The 21422-nt window shown below is 40.6% G+C and overlaps 1 protein-coding gene across 1 annotated transcript in view; it reads right to left on the bottom strand.

The window, feature by feature from the left end:
* asic2 (acid-sensing (proton-gated) ion channel 2) overlaps positions 1-21422 on the bottom strand; it is a 479621-nt gene that overhangs the window by 194711 nt on the left and 263488 nt on the right. The window lies entirely within an intron of this gene.

Raw genomic sequence — 21422 nt, 5'->3', positions numbered from 1 at the left:
CTCCAGGGTGCGGTTATCCCTATTGCTTGTACACTTTTTTCTACCACATCTTTTCCTTCCCTTCGCTTCTCTGTTAATGTGCTTGGACACATTAGCTATGACCTTTTGTGTCTTGCCCTCCTTGTGCAAGGTGTCAATGGTTGTCTTTTGGACAGCTGTCAAGTCAGCAGTCTTCCCTATTATTGTATTGCCTACAGAACTAGACTGAGAGACCATTTAAAGGCCTTTGCAGGTGTTTTGGGTTAATTAGCTGATTAGAGTGTGGCAGCAGGTGTCTTCAATATTGAATCTTTTCACAATATTCTAATTTTCTGAGATACTGAATTTGGGGTTTTCATTAGTTGTCAGTTATAATCATAAAAATTAAAAGAAATAAACACTTGAAATATATCAGTCTGTGTGGAATGAATGTATACATTATACAAGTTTCACTTTTTAAATGGAATTACTGAAATGAATCAACTTTCTGATGATATTAAAATTTTATGACCAGCACCTGTATGTAGTGTTCCATATCTGGCAAGGTGACTATTCAAATGCTGGCGTGAGTTCAAATGCTGTAGTGAGTACTGAAGCCACGCGCAAAAAAACTCACGCTGGGGCGTTGGTAATGAATATTTGAAACTCACGCATGAAAAGGTTAAATCCTGAGTTATCATCCAGCGTGTCACTGGGTCTTTTTTGGAAGTTACGTTATTTACACTCACCTAAAGGATTATTAGGAACACGATACTAATACTGTGTTTGACCCCCTTTCGCCTTCAGAACTGCCTTAATTCTAGGTGCTTAATTCTAGATGCAAGGTGCTGAAAGCATTCTTTAGAAATGTTGGCCCATATTGATAGGATAGCATCTTGCAGTTGATGGAGATTTGTGGGATGTACATCCAGGGCACGAAGCTCCCGTTCCACCACATCCCAAAGATGCTCTATTGGGTTGAGATCTGGTGACTGTGGGGGCCATTTCAGTACAGTGAACTCATTGTCATGTTCAAGAAACCAATTTGAAATGATTGCATAGCTAGTTGCTTATCACCTGCTTAAATAATGCTTAATGTTATGGTTATTTTTTAGCTTACACATTTTATATTTGAGTTGATGATGCAGGAGAACAGGAGGAGTTGCTCAGACATTCACCTGTGAGGCAGCGGTGCTTCCCAGGAGCATTAAGGGCACCCCTGTCAAGTGCTATTGTACCACATGGCAGACTAAGGTAGAAAGGAGGCTGGCTGGCTTCCTGCATGCATCACACAATCCTGATGCAGAGAGAACAGGGAACTCTCCCTGTGTGGGGCACTGCTGTTTCCCTCTGATAAAAAAAAGCTAGCATATTGTTCTCTGTCCGGGTTAAGTCTTTCATGGTAAATCAGTTGCAGCCAGAAATCAAACAGGAGCCTATGGCCGATTGACTAATCTGCTCTCTGTGGACAGAGTGGTCATGTTGTACCTGTTTCTTAGTGTAGGATGATTCTCTACGGGTTTAAGAAGCGTTTCCCCATGTGTGAGAAGATTTCACCTGGTGGCTAGCTCTGACACATTAGCTAAGCATCTGATTGTTTTGGCTAGTCTACACTAAAACCCACACCGTTCTAATGTCTAGTGTGTCATTTGTGTTTCCTGGTATCCATGTCATATAAAGAAGAGAGACCAGACACCAAAATTGTCAGAATGTGTATATGTGGTTTGTGCTTGTATCTAAGTGTGTCTTCCATGTATGAGTTAAAAGGCTGTAACAGGTAAGATGGGTGAATGACTCGTCTTTCTTCAGTGCAGAACCTTTTCAGCAGCTGACAATACTTCCAACACAACCCATTATGAAATCAACAGTGGTTATAGTAAGAATTATCTCCAGCTGACATTACGCAAACACTTTGCAATACTTTAACTGCATACCAGACAACACTTCAGCCACACCCCCTATCTATTCCAGTACCCTTTAGCCTTTCAATCAGTTTGAAGAGTCTAAGCACGTTCCAGTTGATTCGCTCCAGCCACCTTTCAAAATCAGTCCAGCACATCCTGGACTTGGCTAGGTGTTATTAAAGGGCCAGGGGAGATGGTAGACAACAAAAACCACAGCATTTCAACAATGGATCAGACGTTCTGACAGCCCATTTTTAATTGGGAGGCTCCGAGTCCATCGGTGCAGTTGGTTAGAAGCAGTTGGCCTCACTTCCCTCTGGTAAGGAAGGGAAGGTTTAAAGTTCAAAGATCTAGACTTAATTTCCTAAAACACTTTCTCATGAAGCATTTGTTTATTGTGTGTTTATGTGAGCATCACTACAGTATGTACTGGATCAGAAAGTAAGTGAATGAAATTGCAAATGTTTTCATCACTCACTTGTGATGAGATGGCGATGGTCTATGCATCATGCTGTAGCTGTGGGCGATAACGTGACATGTCTGGCAAGGTCGCTTTGCAGCGTCAAGCAATGCAGGAGCTGACGTGACCCGAAACCCAGAGACACGCCTATTCATTCTCCTCGACTTACTTGGCCATGACCAATCTCTCCAATGTCAAGTTCAATCTAGGCTGTAACTACAATTCCTACAGGACCACACAGCGCTAAGTTAACAAACCATACATCTCTGATTACTGGCAACAGCATCCATGGCTTTAATATCCAACATTCAAAGCATTACATGTAAATTATGGTATTCACCATAACTAATAACAGCTATCAATTCTAAGTCCCTTGTTAAAGCAGGTTTACAATCTAGTGGGCATATATCTAGGGCAGGTAGTTAGCCAATGTGATCTAATATATTCATTGGATAGGGGATAAGGAAATATCATTAAAGAAATTAGCGCCATGCTTTAAAGTAATCACAAGGGTCAGAGTGGGTATTGATTATTCCTGACATCATTAATAAGAGTGCATCTCTAAATCTCACAATACGGACTAACTTATAAACTTGACTGGACATGTTGTGTGCAGAAGCACTGCAAAATAAATGTATATCTGTTGTCAATAGTTTCATCAAAACCGCTTGTGTTCATCAATCAGCATGTGCATAGCCAGGCACTTAAATAATATGTGTTAAGAAACCGACAACCCAATGTTTTTCTCCAGATCAAATGAACTAGGAACTCTCAATGTCTCTGAATGGCTCATGCATTAATATAAATTAATATAGTTGGTTCACATATTTATGTACATTATTATGTGATGTGTCTGGTGGGGAAAGACATTATAAATTGGTGCACAACGGGCACCGATGCACATGCGTCCACTTTTGTCAAGCCTACAAGAGTAGGAACACATACAGTGGGGAGAACAAGAATTTGATACATTGCCGATTTTGCAGGTTTTCCCATTTACAAAGCATGTAGAAGTCTGTCATTTTTATCATAGGTACACTTCAACTGTGAGTGACGGAATCGGATACTGATACTCCTTTTAGTTTGGCCCCTGCTGATCCTGGTAGCCTTCACAATATATATACATACACACATACATATACACTACTGTTCAAATGTTTGGGGTCATTTCTGAGAAATGAAGGTAATTCCATGCGAGAAATTGCCAAGTATACTGAAGAGTAGATACAGTGGGGAGAACAAGTATTTGATACACTGACGATTTTGCAGGTTTTTTAAGTATTTAATTTGCATTTTATTGCATGACATAAGTATTTGAAACATTAGAAAAGCAGAACTTAATATTTGGTACAGAAACCCTTGTTTGCAATTACAGACATCATACGTTTCCTGTTGTTCTTGACGAGGTTTGCACACACTGCAGCAGGGATTTTGGCCCACTCCTCCATACAGACCTTCTCCAGATCATTCAGGTTTCGGGGCTGTCGCTGGGCACTACAGACTTTCAGCTCCTTCCAAAGATTTTCTTTTGGGTTCAGATCTGGAGACTGGCTAGGCCACTCCAAGACCTTGAGATGCTTCTTATGGAGCCACTCCTTAGTTGCCTGGCTGTGTGTTTCAGGTCATTGTCATGCTGGAAGACCCAGCCACGATCCATCTTCAATGCTCTTACTGAGGGAAGGAGGTTGTTGGCCAAGATATCGCCATACATGGCCCCATCCATCCTCCCCTCAATACGGTGCAGTCGTCCTGTCCCCTGTGCAGAAAAGCATCCCCAAAGAATTATATTTCCACCTCCATCTTCACGGTTGGGATGGTGTTCATGGGGCTCTATTTTTGTCCCAACCGACCACATGACCTTCTCCCATTCCTCCTCTGGATCATCCAGATGGTCATTGGCAAACTTCAGACGGGCCTGGACATGTGCTGTCTTGAGCAGGGGGACCTTGCGTGTGCTGCAGGATATTAATCCATGACGGCATAGTGTGTTACTAATGGTTTTCTTTGAGACTGTGGTCCCAGCTCTATTCAGGTCATTAACCAGGTCTTGCCGTGTAGTTCTGGACTGATCCCTCACCTTCTTCATGATCAATGATGCCCCACGAGGTGAGATCTTGCATGGAGCCCCAGACCGAGGGAGATTAACCGTCATCTTGCATGGAGCCCCAGACCGTGGGAGATTAATCGTCATCTTGAACTTCTTCCATTTTCAATTATTTGTGCCAACAGTTGTTGCCTTCTCACCAAACTGCGTGCCTGTTGTCCTGTAGCCCATCCCAGCCTTGTGCAGGTCTACAATTTTATCCCTGATGTCCTTACACAGCTCTCTGGTCTTGGCCATTGTGGACAGGTAATGTGTTCAAACTGGTGCAGTTAATACAAGTAATGAGTGGAGAACAGGAGGGCTTCTTAAAGAAGGTCTGTGAGAGCCGGAATTCTTACTGGTTGGTAGGTGATCTCATGACTTATGTCATGCAATAAAATGCAAATTAATTATAAAAAAATCATACAATGTGATTTTCTGGATTTTTGTTTTAGATTCCATCTCTCACAGTTGAAGTGTACCTATGATAGACGTTACATGCTTTGTAAGTAGGAAAACCTGCAAAATCCACAGTGTATCAAATACTTGTTTTCCCCACTGTACATATTATATTATTAATTCCAGTTTAGACAAATTATTTTTTCTTTTGGTTAGTGACAGTGATAAATAATCAGGTTTTTTGAGACTGAGGCATAAAAGTATGAGTACTGAGAAAAATATCTCCAAATCTTTACTACTGTGGAAAATAGAATACTACAATCATATGCCCCACCGTACAGCCTTCAGTACGATCATCAGGCTGAAACAGCTTAGTTACACCAGCAACAACAAAGCGCATCATCAGGGAAAGGGCCTTCAGGTGGATCGTGAATTCTTGAAGACTTTCTGAAGCGTTAAAGTTAAAAGACTCAACTGGTTTATCTGGTTGGCCTATATGGACTTTTCTATACTTGAACAAGTCTAACAGAAGGATTACGAAAATAATCTGCATACCATGATAGCAGTCCAATTGGATAGGTTTGGAGAGTTTGGATTAAATTATTAGACCAATGTCAGGAGCACACAAAATGTACCTTAGACAAGACCGAATGCAAACATTACACAGTACATTTTATGTTAATTTGGGTAGGTGCCATTCAGCTAGAACAAAAGTGAGGATGAAAAAGTAATTAAAAGAACATGGTTTAATTAAAATGTTATGACCACATTGAATTTTAAGTGTTATATCCAACATAATAAATCATTTCATGCATTTACGCCTAGAATCTGTCCTCTAGTGTGACATATTAAAGAATATGAATGTAAAGGCTCCCTCTCAGTGGGTCTCCTTTGTGTCACTATGGGTATGCATGCATGCATGCAAAAAGAGGTTCTGCCTTGCTTTGAATGTCACACACTGGGGTGTGTTCGGCTTAGAATGTGTTTCTGCTACTGCTGTTCGCTGCTTGCAGTGGCTACCGCTTGTTTGCATTTGGTTGTTTCCAGGGTGGATCAGCTTCTGCTGATGTCATCTCGTTCTCCTGTGGGGCACTGCAGCTCTCAAAGAATGAAGGCGGTCATTGTTTTGTGGTGTTTTTGGTTGTCCAGTCGCATCTCCTTGAGCCTGACAAACGCTGTAATGGCCCTTAGATGTGTGGCCCTCTTGAGCCTGTGTCAGTCCTGTACTATTTAGTTCAGGGCATCGCAGACGCGCCTGACTACCACCGCGTGGTGAGTGGGGTTTTGATGCCCCCTTTCTAGTCTCTCCACAGGGTACTGTCTTAAGATAGCATGGGCGTCTCCTCCCAGGGTGTGTGTACGCGTCATCCACTAGGGGGACGGTGGCCTCTGGGTGCTCTTTGTAGGTCTGCCTTTGGCTGAAGTTTACATGGTGGCCATGTAGTTATTTCCACGTGCCTTTTTTTGTTTCTGCTGCCTTTACATTGCCGGCCCGCTAGCCTGGCATCACTGGGAATGGATGGCCTGGGAGTTTCGTCTGTCAAGTTCTTATTTCCTACGGTGCCTCTTATTTTGGGGAAGTTGCCTCTTCAGCTTGACGGCACTGTGTATGTCCCCATATTGGTATCGAAGGGACCAACAGAATGGGAACCTAGGATTGTGTGTGTAACCTTCGATCCCTCAGGGAGGGAATGATGTGCCATTCTTCTTGGGCCCCACGCCAGTCGCGGTGAAGAGTGGTTCTGGCATTGGGGCTACAAACAAATTACCACATTAATTACACAGTGGATTCATTTTTATTTTCTCTGTGATGCACACAAGCTTCGGGGAGCCGCTTAGTGTACTGTTATCTTTCAATAAGCGGTACAGTTACTGATAAAAGGCATGAAAATGTCTCTCTGGGGCCAGTGAGAAATCTGAGTTCTGTACCTTTCCAGGGGGAAGAGAGAGATCCAGAGTTACCCAGAGGAATGGTCACAAATGTGAGATGTATGTGTGGTAGAATAAGTACAGTGGGGAGAACAAGTATTTGATACCCTGCCGATTTTGCAGGTTTTCCCACTTACAAAGCATGTAGAAGTCTGTAATTTTAATATAGGTACTCTTCAACTGTGAGTGACAGAATCTAAAACAAAAATCCAGAAAATCACATTGTATTATTTTCAAGTAATCAATTTGCATTTTATTGCTTGACATAAGTATTTGATACATCAGAAAAGCAGAACTTAATATTTGGTACAGAAACCTTTTTTGCAATTACAGAGATCATACGTTTCCTGTTGTTCTTGACCAGGTGTGCACACACTGCAGGAGGGATTTTGGTCCACTCCTCCATACAGACTTTCTGCAGATCCTTAAGGTTTCGGGGCTGTCGCTGGGAAATACGGAGTTTCAGCTCCCTCCTAAGATTTTCTATTGGGTTCAGGTCTGGAGACTGGCTAGGCCACTCCAGGACCTTGAGATGCTCCAAACACGGTGAGTGGAGTAAACCAAAAAGCTCTATTTTTGTCTCATCAGACCACATGACCTTCTCCCATTCCTCCTCTGGATCATCCAGATGGTCATTGGCAAACTTCAGATGGGCCTGGACATGCTCTGGCTTGAGCAGGGGGACCTTGCGTGCGCTGCAGGATTTTAATCCATGACGGCGTAGTGTGTTACTAATGGTTTTCTTTGAGATTGTGGTCCCAGCTCTCGTCAGGTCATTGACCAGGTCTTGCCGTGTAGTTCTGGGCTGATCCCTCACCTTCCTCATGATCATTGATGCCCCACAAGGTGAGATCTTGCATGGAGCCCCAGACCAAGGGAGATTGACCGTCATCTTGAACTTCTTCCATTTTCTAATAATTGTGCCAACAGTTGTTGCCTTCTCACCAAGCTGCTTGCCTATTGTCCTGTAACCCATCCTTATGCAGGTGTGGACAGGTCTTTTATACAGGTTATACAGTTGCAGTTCAAACAGTTGCAGTTGATACAGGTAATGAGTGGTGAACAGGAGGGCTTCTTAAAGAAAAACTAATAGGTCTGTGAGAGCCGGAATTCTTACTGGTTGGTAGGTGATCAAATACTTATGTCATGCAATAAAATGCAAATTAATTATTTAAAAATCATAAAATGTGATTTTCTCGATTTTTGTTTTAGATTCTGTCTCTCACAGTTGAAGTGTACCTATGATGAAAATTACAGACCTCTACATGCTTTGTAAGTAGGAAAACCTGCAAAATTGGCAGTATATCAAATACTTGTTCTCCCCACTGTATATATTACCTTAAAACAGTTTAGAATGATCACAATTGTTACACTATACAAATAGGAATAAAAAAACAAACATGTTATTCCTTGAAAAATAAGTCTTACAAAGTATTTTTTTTATTAGGTTATTACACCCAGAGTGACAGCTATTCTATCCTGTGGAAGATCACAGGGTTTGTAATCTATTTTGTGCCTTATTATTAACAACAAAACTTCCATTTGATTTGACCAGACCTTCTTTGAGGGATTTTCATACATTTTCAGAACAGTATATTAAAAAGGTGTAACAATAAAGGACTGGAAGACTGATCCATGCTATGACAATGGCTGTTATCTAAAATATTTTAATAAAAAGTTAGGACAAAACATTATATTGTTTAAGGCATTGTGCTGCAGCTCATTTTCTATACTTCCTTAATCCAAGAAAACCCTCCCCAGCACAATGGTGGCCAGTTGCTTTCCTGGGCATGGGTCGTTCCTTTAATAGTCAGAGGTTAAATGCGTACTTTCCCAAACAAAAAATGTTTCACTTATGTTTTAATATTCTGTTGGTAGTGTTTGTATTCATTTCTATAGTGGTTTCATTTAGTATGCTGTGACCTAATCGCATACGTTCAACTCAAGAAGGATTACTCTGTGCCTGAGAAACAAATGTACCAGAGCAGACTGCAGTGACACAAAATGTATTGTGGTTATTAACAAAAAGAAGTTTATGTCAGTCCTATTCAAACCATTATTTCCTGCAGTATGTTTTCTAGTTATTTTGGGTAAGGATCCCTCAAGATGTTTCAAGACAGAGTATAGTTATTTATTTGTACATCTTTTCCTAACTCCTAGACATCAGGAGATCTGTGATGGTGAAAGAGAAACAATGTGGCTTTCAAATCAATATCTAATTAATATGTTTGTTTAGGATTTTCTAATTGAAATGTTTTCTAAATGTTATTTGCCATTTTTTTCTCAAGACCAGCTGGAGGTTTCAGATTAAAAGGATGTGGGAGATGCAATGGTAACCATCCTCTCGGTTGCCAGTGACAACAAACCAACTCCAGTCTGCATCTAACCCATCAAGACATTGTGATGAACCAACTTCTTAAGTCTTTGAGAGATTATTTAAATTCCATAAAACAAGTATTTAGGGTTTAGATCTAGGATTGATCTGACAAGATCCTACCCAAGCCCTAATTCTAATGTTAACAACTAAACCAAAAATAGTATTTTTTGATTTGTGTTGTCCAGCCAAATGTCTTCCAAATCATAAAATGTTCCACAGTTCAATTTATTTTTGAAGACTACTCACAAGGTACTCACAAGTATACTGTAGTTAGTCCATGTACTCAAACACACACACACGTACTGCACAATTGCTTTAGATACCACCATTTTTTTCCATTAACCTGTAAAAGTCTGCCCCAAAGTTGTGTTGGTTTTGTTGTGCATGGCGTTCCATGCTTTATGTTTACTCCCAATTCTGGCAAAGAATTCCATATTTACAATGCCTAGGGAAACTATTGGAAAGGTTTTTTTCAATTAACCAATAGAAGATGGACAGACACAGGGGAGGGACCGACACAAGGGGCGAGACACAGCACCAGTGTTCTGGACCTTTGAGTGCATTACCTTTTATCCTCCCCCTGATGAGGCCAGATTCAGGGCAGGTGTGCATCATCGAGGCGTGACAGCCAAGCTGCGTTCAAGGCTAGTAGCTGGGTTATGTTCAAGTGCTCTATTTTGCAGCCCTCGGCCACTTGGTATTCAGTTGTTCTGAAAATATTTTTGGGCCAGTGCCCCACTAACCATTATCCGGGTCCACCATCAAATAAGATGTAGGCAAATTGCCCTCAATATTAATGATGATGTTTATTATTATTATTGATTGTTATGATTATTATTGTTGTTATTATTATTGCTGTTACTATAATCATCAAAAAAGCACATCACTGAATGACAAACAACAGATTTATTAGTTTCCCAGGTAAACAAACAGCAGCCAATCAGAAAGAGCTAGCAATTTAACATTCACATCTTAATTAAACAACAGACAATCAGAAATGTCAAACAATAATCATTCTTATGAATTGTTCCAACGGAAAACAAGCTGGCACTTATCGAGGGCTAAAAGCAAAGGGGTTACTTTCAAAGGAAATTTGAAAAAAAAAACAAAAAAAAACGTAAAAAGCCTCTTGTATTGAATAGTGTTTGAATGTGCGTCTGGATGCTGGACGCTAAGTTGCTTACAGAGGAATATCCCTCTTGTAAATGTGTAACCACTGTAATAACAAGGTGTTCACAGTAGATGCCCCAGAGAAATGAACGCTTTAAGAGAAACAAATGATTCCACGGGTAATACTAAGAAAGACAGCATCCATTTTCCAGAGTTTACACAGTAAACGCCAAGTGGGTAAAATTGTGTAGATGATACTCTGACGTCCCGTTCCTGTGAAGGCAGCACGGAGCTGCGCCACAAGAAGCTGACAGAAACACTGAAGAAGAGTCATGATACACCATCTCGTCCAGTCACAGTGGTGTAAATTGTCAGGTTTTAATGCTGCAGTTTTTTGCAAGCAGTTGAAACTTTAAACTCGTAATTGTTGTGAATCTTCAGTGTAAAGTCGCCTTAAAACAAACACCCCACAAGGCCACCTCAACCCCCCTTTCCAAAATATTGCTTCCAGTTCCCCCCATCGTCCTCTGAACTCCCCCTGGAGGATGGTACCTCCCCTATTGAGAAACACTGTTATAGATGCTCAAGCTATTTTTGGAAATATTCTCGATATTACAACACGGAATACATAGTCCCCTTTTTTAAGGGCACTAAAGGTATTAAGCTAAATGTATGCAATGTAGAAATCTAGCACATATTTAGGATTCAGTCGCATATTCTTTACATGGAATAACCATCTGAAGTCTGTGAATCACTGATCCCACCAGATGCTTGGTATATTTTTTCTGGTGATGCTCAGACAGGCCTGTACTGCAGCCATCTTCAGTTATTGCTGGTTTTGAATACCTTATTTTCCATTAAATATAATATTCAGCAAATGAAAGGCTTGAAAGCAACTTTCCACATTTTGGCTTTGAAAAACTCCCTTGTTGGGGGTCTTTGTCTTGCTGTATGCTGAAGCACTGCACAATGAATTAGGAAGTAATTGCTTGACAAGATGTTTCTGCAAACAACAAAATGAATTTGGCTGCTACCGTCAGCAGTTACATATTAATGAAGACAGCTGAGAATGTTCCAGTGGCAATGTCTTGGTCATAACATCCATATTTCACAGATGTGGTGGTAAACTGAAAACCATTTTTCTTCACCACTTTCCTCTTGCCATCACTCTAGTAGTATGTTTCTTTCTTCCTTGGCTTATCAGATTGTTTGCAATTGCTGAGATCATTAGTGATTTGTTATTAATGATGTTTCAACCTGTGGTTTTTGATATGACTTTGGTTTTGCTTGATTCTGACACCTCTTTGAAGCTCTTGTAGATCCCAAAAGCAGACTCCAAAGGCAAATGCAAAGCCAACAATCAAGGCAAGACATTAAATCAAGACATAAACCAGCAAAAATTACGGAAAACACTAACCAGAAACACCTGTCAAGCTAATAATATCCTAATACTTTTTCCGCCCAATGAAAAGATAATTATGTATACATTTTTTGTTATTTGTAAATGGTGAAACTGAATGCACAATATGTTCTCATATCGCTTACATCAAAAGCAAATATTAGGTAAGTTAAATGATATTTTTACACAGGAAAAGCATTAAGTGAATATGGAGCAGAAAGGGAGGGATTTTTTGTGGATGTTGAGCGCCCGGAGTGGTGAACATGGACCTCTTGGTGGGCGAGTGGGAGTTCAGAACACTCAACTCTGCTCACATATTCTGGCTGAGCTTTAGGCAGCCATTTGCAGAGAATTACACATTAGACATTACACATTACAGAATATAACGGGACCTGCAGCTGCACCATATTTCTCACACTCCAACCTATGGATGTGACTGCTAGGGTCCCCCAACGACATTGACAGTAGACACAGAAGTAGAAATAGACCACTAGTAAGAACTAAGGATAATTACTTTTTTTTTTTAACCAAGCTTAGCACACAATGATTTAGAATTGAAATACTGTCTTTGGTGTTAACCCTTCTCTTGCCAAAATTGAACACGTGAACAAGTGAATTCCAATAATTATTTGTATGAATCTGTAGGTCGTTTTGAAGGCCTAGAAGCTCTGATGGTTTCCAACTGTGTTAAAGTAATGGTTAAATTGTAGTTTGTAAGTAATAGGGACCTTGAAAGTTTTATTACTTTCAAATAAATACTATTCATTTAATTTTCAAAGAATGTGTTCACTACACCTTACTGATTAATAAAAAAAAAAAGTTAACCTGTCACAAAAACTGAACAATCGTTTTCTATTTACAATTTGAAGGTAGTACTGTTGCACTTCATCTATTTAATTTTATTTGCATAATTATTTTGAGGAAATTAATTAAAAAAATATAGGCAGACCCGGATCTACAGAGAAAGTGCTGTAAAGTGCAGAGCATGAGCTCTGATATCATATGATAAAGCATATCACTGGACAGCCACTGTTTGGTACATTTTAAACCCAAACACAAGTGAGTTTGAAAAGTTATTTAAAGCTGAAATATGTATAGTTTTTGTAATAAACATCGCTATTATATTAATCTGGATTGTATATGATTTCCTACCATATCAGATGGTCCCAGGCCCACATTTGAGACACCAATGTTTACCGTGTACTGCCCCTAATGAAAACAATGGCCGGCGCGCACAGTGGCGGGAAACATTTTCCTGCGCACAGGAAGTGTTGCCTTTGACGTATCAAACAATGAGCTGAGGCTGAAAAAACAAGTAAGTGACTACTCTCATGTTTTGGTTTAAGCAGCAAGACACGCCAGCAAGACTTTTTATAACAATGGAAGAAGATTTCAGCGAGACACCAGCGACAGCTGCGATTTCTGGGAAAACAATGCAATTACATATTTCAGCTTAAACACAAAAGGTTGCTTAACTTGCATAGAGTCTATTATTTCGTCATAATAGGTAATGTTTTGAAAGAAGATGCTAGAAGGGATGTCCACGATGCAGCTCCCAGCTGCCCTTCATGCCACATGCCACACTGCCCTAGCAAGGCAGCATCCTACAGAGACAGCCAGGGGAGGGAGGGTGCGGAGGCCCTCTGAGCATCGACCACCAATACTCCTCCCAAACTGCTACCATGAGGCCGACCCAGAAATGACACAGCTGCCCCCCGGGAGAGCAATTTGTCTGTCAGTTTAAATTTTCCTCTCAGCTCATCTGTGTATGTTAATAAAACACCTACCATGGCTCTGCAAACTTGAGATGTGTCAATCCCTCGTCTCTCCCTGTCACAAAATGCAGTATTGTGAACCGTTTCAAATTCTTCACATATATATTGATGCTGTCTTTTGCTTTGCTTTAGTTTTCTACTTTATGTGCATTAGGTGTGTGAAATGTGCTCTACAAATTGCTGTTATTATTATTATAGGGAACAGTCATTGTGGGTTGCCATTTATATAAGCTTTAGTCCTTTAGCAAGTAAAATATCACTAGGTTGTAACCTGGCTGATGCAGTGAGTATATTATGTGAGCTCTGACTCAGCATGAAGTCAGTAATGCCTGAAATAACAACTCATTTCAATTTGTCAAATGGAAATTCCCATTATAAACATTTTAAATTATTTTGTTACATGTCTTTTTATTACGGGCGTTGACAGTGACAGGAGGTACTCAAAATCCACCATCATTTACATTTCTGGTTCTCTCGGTCTTGTGTAAGGTTGTCCTGGAAACAGAAGGACCAAAGGACCAGAGAGATGTGAGTGGGCAGGGCCATTAGCAAGAGGAAACCTTTCCTTTATGACAGAGGTGTTGCAAAAATGTTTGCTTTACCTGAGGAATCAAAGATACAAATTGATGTCCAAAGTGACGCTGTCTGATCCTGTGCAGGAAAAGAAAACAAACTCCTTTTGGGAACAGGAGCACAAGGAGCTGAGACCACTACAACATTTTTAATTAAGCTATTAGTGCTTTTGCGGAGGACAATTAATCAGTCTATCTTGATTAGAGTTGGGTATTTAGGGCCCTCTGTAGATGTCTGAAACACAGTCAGTAATACGTTGGTGAACGTGTATGTTAAACATGGCCACCTGGTCCTATACTCAATTGAGTTAGATGTAGAAATGTATTTGTCTTTTACTCTAAGATCACCCTATGCAACAAGTCTAATAGATTTTGAAAGACATGCAAGTAGGGCTGGGCAACATGGACGTCTAAGACTTTGCTAATTTGCTTTCCTAGAATCATTGCAAATACGTATATATTGGAATGCATGCCTGTCATCAGCGTATGTCAGTGCTTGATTATATATATTTTTTTTTTGTGTGTATACAGGGATGGAATTTTGTGATTAAGCGGCAACTTGGCCTTTAAGGTGTGCCTAGTTTACCAGGGTACTAAGGCTAATCAACCAAAATAGCCAATTACACTGCTCCAAAACAAAGAAAACAATTTCTGTAAAAAAAACAAACAAGTAATTACTCGAGAAAAGTGATAATAACAAAGAAAAGCATTTCGATATCTAAAAAATATTGCGACCCAAACGTGAAGAAAAATTATATAATCATTCTTTTTTTATTTGCGGACAGAGGCGTTGCTAGGATCACAATACATTCTGGGCTTAGCCCCCTCCGCGACAGAAAGTAGAGTGTTTTGAATGTACATGTGGAAAATGTCAATGTACACGCTAGCGACATCTACACTGTCATAATGTGCGATCGGAATTACAGATTAATAGATCAAGTGCTATTATGAGATCCGGGGCTATTCATAAAAGGTCCGGGGCTATAGCCCCGGACACCCAGGGCTAACGACGCCAATGTTTGCGGCTATGAGAGTCAATTGTAAAACATTCTCCCCCGACCCCATTTTCATATCAGGTGACCCCACATGAGGTCGCGATCTCTAGTTTGGGAACCTCTGGTCTAGATAATGTATGTATGCATGTATGTATCTATGACTGTACACACACACACACACAAGCTATTGTATTTGTGCATTTGATAATACCATTTTCTGTACAGTAAAATAGTAGGCCCTACTTTGTTGTTTGTAGGTGGTGGGTGTGTGAGGGGGGCATAGTCTGACTGTTCCATATTTCACCCTATTGAATCTGATCACCCTATTTAGTGACTTGGAAATGATGGACCTCAAACAATCCAGTCACTGTTGTAGGTCGTTAATGCATGAGTATGCTATGTAATGAATGTATTACCTGATAGTAAGAAGTTATTAGGTAGCCTATATTGCTTAATTGAGACACATATGTTACCAAAGTAATAGAGCTACAGTACTTGTTTTGATGTCTTAGGAAATCTTTCAAGACATGAAAGCTTCAATCTGTTGTATTTACTAGCTTGTAGCTTAGAGTCAAACTAACATTGAAAAACCAAGGACACTATTTAAACAATATAAATAGCCAGCAAACATGAAAATTGTGCTGGGTTTCAGTAAAGGATATTTTGAGGCGCAATGATTTCCCTTCTGGGCTTCTAAAAATGAATGTCAATGTTCAATGTAACTGTTGGCCAGTGAGGGCCACTGTCACGACCATGCCTCCTCCGGCTCCACCTCCGCCTCTTATTAGGTGTTCGGAGTCGCCGGTCCACTACTGTAGCTACCACCGTCCACGGCCATCATCCATCACCAGGACAACTACACACACCTGGGGGGTATTCCATCAAGGAGGACAAAGGAAAACCCAGGCTTGTTTTGGTAAGTCTGGCTAATTTAAGTGAGAGTTCCGTTCCATTATTGTGGCTTAAGAGTCCCTGCTCAGTAACCAAGGTAACTTATACCTCTGAAGTGGCCTGCTCTTTCGCAGGCTAACTGTCAAGCTTAATTTAGCTGTGTTTCAAAGAATGTGCCCAACAGGCGGAAACAGAATCCCAAAAGACCATTCCGTGTATTTCCGCTTTCACTTTTGTCATGTCAGTGTTCAGAAACATAAGTTCAGACTTTTTTTCTGTCATTGTGACCAAGCATGAATTGACGTGTTTAATTTACTTCCAAAGAACATATCAATAAAAATAAAGTAAATTAAGAAAAAGTTGTCTTACCACTTTCAAAGCCAATAGTTAATTGACATAGGCCTAGACTATGGCCTCTCAAACTATGGTTAATTCTCAAATTGCATAGTAAGTATTACAAGCACTTCGCGGATGATGGTAAAGTACGTACTGCTTAGTATATAAACTAGTATGCCTGTATTGAGACTGATTAGGACCTACAATGTCATAAAATTATGTCTCAACATTTTGTCGTGCATTAACATTTTAATATTTTGCTAGACACTATTAAGCATTGTGTTAAACTGACTTATTCCACCACAAATATCATCTATGAACTGTATGGCCTTTGCCACTGGCCATTTTAAAAAGCTTAGCCAGTAATACTAGTACCTTACTACTTGGAATAGTCATAAGAATTGAGTCATTTCTAGCGAGACTGAAGACAAACTTTACAATGCCAAAGCTATTTCATTTCAGGGCACAACAACGTTCCACATTGATGCTAAGGATGGGCGGATCAATACCAAAGTATCCATACTTTCGATTCTCAATTATCTTTTGGAGAATCATACTTCACATAAACATATCGATACCAAGTGCTTTCTTTAACCAGTTATTATTATTATTTATTTTATCAATGTGTTTTCGGTGCTGACATTTTTTTATAGGAACTAGTTCTATTGTCTCCTTCCGCTCTTAATATAACCTATTCACAGGCACGCTCTAACACGCAGTCACAGTTAAAGAACTAGGAGTTGACTAGGTTACCTGTATGTTCATGGCAGAATGGAAACTAAGGATTGTTTGGGGTTATTTCACTCCAATAATCAAACGTGAAGCAACATGTGATCTTCGTAAAATGTCTGTACGATATTTTGGCAATACTACAAACTTGTTAAAACAAAAGAATCAACCACATTACATGTAAACTAATATTCTGATACACAGACTAAGGTTAATATTCCCAACTATGTAAAAGTTGGCCATATTTTCAAACACTATCTGAATTCATTGTATCAATTTTGAGGAAAAAACTCAGGATTTCTAAAGCAGAGAAAATATCTTATAAAATGTTCTCAAAGTAAAGATCACACTTGATGGAGTGTACAATTGCAGACCTGTATAAAGACTGTCAAGACATAGTAAGGGCAGCTATACAATGTGCAGACAGTGTTGTTCTCACAACAGAACTTTCTATGGTCATCTTGAAACACAAAGAATCTTAAGAGGCGTTTTATTCAATTACAGGAATGTGAGAGTTAAAATAAATGTAAAGTAGCCTACAGGTTGACAAGCCTCTGTATTAATGTAATCCTCTTTTTCAGGCTTTCCCAATGGTATAGGCGCAATAGACCTGTGTGCCTGCCAGTCCTCATCTGGGCCTGCGGAGGCAGACTATGTCAATCGGAAATCTTTCCATAGCCTAAACGTACAGGCATCTACTGGGGGCATCTGTCCATACACTGTCAGGCAGAATAGGAGTAATTGGATTTGGATGAAATGTGCACATCTGTGAAAATAGATCAAATAAGTTTGGATGTCAACACTTCTTTGGATTTAATTCCCGTTTCCCTGGCAGTTGTTCATAGAAATGTCAATTTCAGTGTCTGCCTCCCACGAAGTGCACTGAACAAAATTATAAACGCAACACTTTTGTTTTTGCCCCCATTTATCATGAGCTGAACTAAAAAATCTAAGACTTTCTCTATGTACACAAAAGGCCTATTTCTCTCAAATATTTTTCAAATCTAAATCTGTGTTAATGAGCACTTCTCCTTTGCCGAGATAATCCATCCACTTCACAGGTGTAGCATATCAAGATGCTGATTAGACAGCATGATTATTGCACAGGTGTGCCTTAAGATGTCGCAAGTTTTGAGGGAGCGTGCAATTGGCATGCTGACTGCAGGAATGTCCACCAGAGCTGTTGCCCATGAATTGAATGTTAATTTCTCTACCATAAGACGTCTCCATAGGCGTTTCAGAGAATTTGGCAGTACATCCAACCGGCCAAACTAACTAATCGAATGTGAGTTACCTAGTAAAATATTGTATTACTCACTCATGTGACTGACCACATTTCTTATTAAGACTTGACAGTTACTGCCACTGTATCAATTAATAAACCGGGTCAAAAACACAATCATCACAGTATAAAACCAAGTCAGTTAAACTTCAGGGATATCAATCTGTCCAGTTAGGAAGTATAAGCGATTGTGAATGGAATTGAAAGTAACAACAGCTGCACTGGAGAGGTAACTGCAAGACAACCCCGAAGAAGGGAATGGTTTTGCAGGTGGTGGCCACAGACAATTGCTCTCTCCTTATCCTTTTTGATAGATTCTTCTCTAGTATAGCATTTTGCCAGTGTGCTTGTCACTACTGATAGCATGAGGTGGTACCTGCAGCCCATCCAGGTTGTACAGGTAGTGCATGTGTACTGTGAAATACATGCTACTGGTGTGCATGTTTCTGGCCAAACTGTTAGAAACAGATTCCATGAGGGTGACATGATGGCCCGACGTCCTCTATTGGGACCTGTGCTCACAGGCCAGCACCGAGCAGTTCGATTGGCATTCGCCAGAGAATGTCAGAACTAGCAAGTCCGCCATTGGCGGCCTGTTCTCTTCACAGATGAGAGCAGGTTCACACTGAGCACGTGACTGATGTGAAAGAGTCTAGAGACGGCGTGGTTAACTTTATGCTGCCTCATCCAACATCATCCATGACTGGTTAGGTGGTGGGTCAGTGATGGGTTTGGGAGGCATATCCTTGGAGGGTCGCACAGACCTCCACATGCAAGCCAACGGTACCCTGACTTCTGTTAGGTACTGGGATGAAGTCCTCAGACCCATTTTCAGACTTTACACTGATGCAGTGGGCCCTGGGTTCCTCCTGGTGCAGGACAATGCCTGGCGTCATGTGGCCAGAGTATGTAGTCAGTTCCTGGATGATGAATGCATTGATGCCACTGACTGGCCCTCAGGTTCCCCAGACCTGAATCCAACTGAGAAGCTCTGGCACGTTATGTATCGTTGCATCTGACGCCGCCAAGTAGCGCCACTGGAGCTCACTGATGCCCTGATCCAGGTCTGGGAGGAGATCTAGGGCACAATTCGCCGTCTCATCAGGAGCATGCCCAGATTTTATTGGGAGTGCATACAGGCACATGGGGGCCATACATATTACTGAGTCACATTAGTTGCCATGATGAAATTCTGGTAAGTTGGAACAGCCTGTGATTTCAATTGTTTACTTTGAGTTTGAATCCAGCCCTTAATTGGTTGGTGATTTTAAGTTCCATTGACCGTTATTGCATCATTTTGTTCTCAACTAATTACATAACTACAGATTTTGAACTGTCATTTTTTTTCCGTTCATCAAGACCCGATGTGTGATTTATAAGTGTTCCCTTAATTTTTTTAAGCAGTCTATTTTAAGGGATAGACAGAGGGCCAGCTCTCGGCATAATCAACATAGGTGTTCGCTTAGTGCCCCTGACCGCTAGGGGGCCCCGGAAAGCTAGTGAGCACAAGACCACTAGGGGAAAGGGAGCCCCAAAATCACATTTTGCTTAGGGCCCCCAAAAGGCTAGAACCGGCACTGGATACACAGTGAAGCTATAAAACCAAACTACAGAGATAATCGGAAACAGGATGGATTATAATCAAACTTTTTGAAGCCAAAAATGGAATGAAGCGCCTACACTATACAGAGCACTGCATCAGTGTGATTGGCAGTCTGGAGAATTAAGATTTTGACATCCAGCGCAAGGGCATAACACCACTTTGAATGGAAGGAATACTTTATTAGGGAGGGCATTACGTCAACTCAAGTGGGCATCGACGGCTATGACCAACCGTGTTGCTGTGAATTTCGATCCCTGATGCCTGTATCAACGTCAGTATAGAAACCTCTGGGTGCAGTCTCACGCAGCACTGCATTTTAATACTAATGCAAACATTGGCACACTTCATTTTCTTTGTTACACTTTAGTTGACTGGGAGTACTTTACTTCCAAACCTGACTTTCAAACTTCCATGGCTAATGTTTGTCTCTAAAGTGCTACTATCTTACCTCACAAAGAAACTGGAAAACCTGCAATTATCAAGCACACAGAAGACTGGTTAGTCCTAAAGAAACCATTATGATAAACTGCAGTTATCAAGCACACTGAAGACTAGTTAGTCCTAAAGAAACCATTATGATAAACAGCCATTGACTACTAAGCTCCCCACTCATGGATGGAGAAAGTAATTTTAAGCCATATGTTCTGGTGCCCTTAAGGCAATTTAAATGTTTGACAAACGACCATTCCATTGTTCATTGTGATTCCTTTACTTAATGTGTGTGTATTTGTGTGTGTCTTTGTATTGTTTGTTTTAATTCTGTAATACAAGCCTGACCTAGGTATCAGCTGAATAAAGTTAAAATATGCTTTTTGATTCAAGAGCTCACCTGCAAGAGACTTGTTGAATTTGTGAAATAAGTCATGACTGGATTGATCTAGATTGTTAATGATATATAGTTCTGAAAACAATTAAGAGACCACTCCAAATTTTTCTTAAATCATGTATGGCAGCCTTTCCATTCCAGTGTCTGTTAAATTCCAACACAGGCACACCTCGTTTTACTTAATGAGGTACTGATTAGGTGATGACCTGAACAAAATCTCATTTAAGAAGGAAAGGTATAAAAACCACTGCTGTGGTCATCACTATCCTCTTGCAACAGGACCAACTGGATGGCAAAAACAGTGCAAGTAGTACCTCAAAGGTAATTGGAATAAAAAAGGCTTTACTGGCAGAGGGATACATTGTGGAGTAAGGTCATCTTCTCTGACTAGTCAAACTTTCAGCTTTGCAAAACACCTGGTCGTCTAATGGTTACACGGAGACCTGGAGAGGCCCACAAGCCACAGTTTCTCGCACCCACTGTGAAATTTGGATAGGTGATGATGTGGGGAAGCTTCAGCAAGGCCGGAATCGAGCAGATTTGTCTTTGTGAAGGACGCAAGAATCGAGCCAAGTACAAGGTTATCCTGGAAGAACACCTGCTTCCTTCTGCTCTGACAATGTTCCCCAACTCTGAGAATTGGTTTTTCCAGCAGGACAATGCTCCATGCCACACAGCCAGGTCAATCAAGGTGTGGATAGAGGACCACCAGATCAAGACCCTGTCATGGCCAGCCCAATATCCAGACCTGAACCCCATTGAAAACCTCTGAAATTTGATCAAGAGGAAGATGG

This window comes from Esox lucius, chromosome 11 (assembly GCF_011004845.1).
Source record: "Esox lucius isolate fEsoLuc1 chromosome 11, fEsoLuc1.pri, whole genome shotgun sequence".
Lineage (NCBI taxonomy): Eukaryota > Metazoa > Chordata > Actinopteri > Esociformes > Esocidae > Esox > Esox lucius.
This window is presented reverse-complemented; position numbering and strand designations above follow the sequence as displayed.